A 3,517-nucleotide genomic window follows, 5' to 3' on the forward strand; every position below is an offset into this window, starting at 1 on the left:
ACACACGGGCATGGGGTGTGTGCTATGCAGAAGGGCAAGGTGATTGCCTATGCTTCAAGGAAATTAAAGGTGCACGAAAAGAATTACACCACCCATGATTTGGAGTTGGGTGCCGTTGTATTTGCACTGAAGTTGTGGAGGCATTACCTTTATGGCATTAAATTTGTGATTTATTCTGATCACAAAAGCCTCCAGCACCTATTCGACCAGAAGGAGTTGAACATGAGGCAGCGCCGCTGGATGGAGACCCTGAATGATTATGACTGCGAGATCAGGTACCATCCCGGCAAGGCGAATGTAGTCGCCGATGCCTTGAGCAGAAAGGAAAGGGTAAAACCTATTCGAATCAATGCCAAGAGCATTGAGGTCAAGAACAATTTAATTGAAAGGATTTTGGCTGCACAGCGAGAGGCTGTGTTGGAAGCTAATTATCCTAATGAAAAGTTAGGAGTAACTGAGGAGCAGTTGACTCTTAGCATGGATGGAATCCTTAGATTGAACGGACGTATATGGGTTCCAATATATGGAGGACTACGAGATGTTATCCTCCAGGAAGCCCATAGCTCCAAATACTCAGTCCATCCTGGTGCAGACAAAATGTACCAAGACTTAAAGGCAAATTATTGGTGGATAGGCTTGAAAAAGTCTGTAGCCGCCCATGTAGCAAAGTGCTTGACTTGTGCTCAAGTCAAAGCCGAGCACCAAAAGTCGTCTGGCTTGCTACAACAACCTGAACTTCCAGAGTGGAAGTGGGAATGTGTAACTATGGATTTCATAACCAAGTTACCCAAAACCAGGAAAGGAAACGATACAATATGGGTCATAGTCGATAGGCTGACTAAATCAGCTCACTTTCTACCCATCAAGGAGACGTATAGCTCCGATATGTTAGCCCAACTTTATGTTGATAAGATTGTAGCCTTACACGGCATACCTGTGTCTATTATCTCCGACAGGGATACTAGATACACATCACACTTCTGGAAAAGTTTCCAGCAATCTTTGGGCACGCGTTTAAACTTTAGTACGGCTTACCATCCACAGACGGACGGTCAAAGTGAGCGTACTATCCAAACGCTAGAAGACATGCTTCGTGCATGTGCGATCGATTTAGGTGGTAACTGGGATAAGAACCTACCCCTAATCGAGTTCTCCTACAATAATAGCTACCACACCAGCATAAAGGCTGCGCCTTTCGAGGCATTATATGGTAGGAAATGCAGATCGCCTGTTTGTTGGGCGGAAGTAGGAGAGGTCCAATTATCAGGACCAGAGATTGTTTTCTAGACAACGGACAAGATTGTCCAGATCCGGGAACGTCTCAAGGCTGCCCGCGATAGGCAGAAGAGCTACGCTGATCCAAAGCGTAAGGACTTTCACTTCGAAGTGGGTGAAAAGGTATTGCTTAAGGTGTCACCCTGGAAGGGGGTGATGCGTTTCGGCAAGAAAGGTAAACTGAGTCCGAGGTACATAGGACCTTTTGAGGTCATTGAACGAGTCGGATCAGTTGCCTATAAATTGAACTTGCCTGAAGAGCTCAATGGAATTCATAAAGTATTCCACATCTGCAATCTCAAAAAGTGCTTCGCCGATGAATCATTGGTGATTCCACACACAGATGTGCATATAGATGAGAGCTTAAAGTTCATAGAAAAACCTTTGTCGATCGAAGATCGACAGGTAAAGAAGCTTCGTAGAAAACACGTACCGATCGTAAAAGTCAAATGGGATGCTCGTAGAGGTCCTGAATATACGTGGGAAGTCGAAGCTACAATGAAAGAAAAGTACCCCTATTTATTTGAGTAAATCTCGGGTCGAGATTTATTTTAAGGGGGTGAGGATGTAACACCTTGAATTTTTGTGTCCAATAATGTGTTAACACGTGTCATTTGTTTACACGTGGCATTGATATTAAATAAAGGACCAATTTTGACAAACCTTGAAAGTATATCAATTCAAGGGTTATAAATGTCAACAAGGGTAAATATACTGTATAGTAACCCTAAATAAATGCTTGTACCTTCAAACGAATAAATCATAAATCATACGGAAGCGAAACGCGGAAGAAAGTGAGAGATTACGAGCTACAGGGGTTAACTGTGTCAACATGTTTAATTATACCTCTGAGTGACCCTTTAACGTTCCCAAGGCTTCGTAACAGTATTATACGCTCACTAGAATATACTGTATAAATTCCGCGAAGTTCCGTCTTAAAACGAAAGAGTTATACTCAAATTCGTATAAGAAGGACTAAAAGCGTCAATAATGAAAGTTAAGGCTTTCTGTATAATTAATAAATAAACCGGGGACTTAATAATGCGGGTAAATAACACGAGGCCCTATCGGTAAATAACCGAGGGCCAAACCGCAAAGTTACCCCTTCAAACCCGAAAGGTCAGGTAAATCATTACGAAAGATTTCGTTATTAATTACCAGGATTTCGTAATCATTTCAAAAGATTTTAAAAATCTGAAAAACAGGCCTCACGCGACCCGCATTGCATATGTGGTTAAGTTGAGGCGGGCCGCACGCCTTCTCTTTTACTCGCCTGATATTTAGATCCCAGGCGGCCCGCATTGTAAACGCATGGAACTCCCATGCGGGCCGCATTAGACGCCCAGATGCAGAAACATTGTAACTACTTGACCTTTGGACCCTTTGAACGACCAACAACCAATTAATGGGGCATGGGCACTCTATGCTCGACCCATAACACTTAGGGGACATCTGCCCATCATCCACACTCAGTGTAGCATGAGTTGTAATGATCTTAGAGCCTAAGTTTCACTATAAATAGCCACATTGGCTCATAACAATTCACACAACACAAATCAACTTCTCTGGTCATTCTAAAGAAGCTCCAAGCATCTTTCTCTGCTCTATAAACAAGAAACAACTTCTGTAAGTCGTTCACAATCAAAATGGTCTTGCATTTCCATAGTTATAGCTCATAAACGCAACCGTCGTAACTAACGGTTGTCATTACCATAACTTGCAAATGGTTCAGTCTTATGACGGATCAAAAGTAGTTTTGAGAAGGTAATTATGTGGGTAATAAACCTCTAAAAAGGTTCCCCCTGATCACCACTCTAACTATGTCAAAAATCGAGTCAAACGTGCGGTTAAAAAGTCAACAGAAAGCTATTTTAGCGATTTATGCATAATCTGTAATGTATATGTTATGAAACCTGTTTTGACACTTATAAAACATGATATTAAGTATATAAACTTGTTAGCGCTCGTTTGAATCGACCATTTGCTATATTGAACCGGTTCGGGGCCGAATGTCGCAAAAGTTTGACTTTTGCTTTGACTTCAGTTCTGACCCGTTTTAGTGAGGTATAAATATACCTTAGGACTCTCTTAGGACCAGGTTACATGATGGTATAAACCTCTGTGATCGGTTCATGAGTTATCCGAGTCTTTTACGCAATTCCGTCATTCGCCTAAAAGTTGACCGTAACGGCCTTTTGAAATTAAAACGAGTATTTCGGACACGTGAATGGACCAGAACCTT

The sequence above is a fragment of the Helianthus annuus genome, chromosome 10 (genome assembly GCF_002127325.2).
Source record: "Helianthus annuus cultivar XRQ/B chromosome 10, HanXRQr2.0-SUNRISE, whole genome shotgun sequence".
Lineage (NCBI taxonomy): Eukaryota > Viridiplantae > Streptophyta > Magnoliopsida > Asterales > Asteraceae > Helianthus > Helianthus annuus.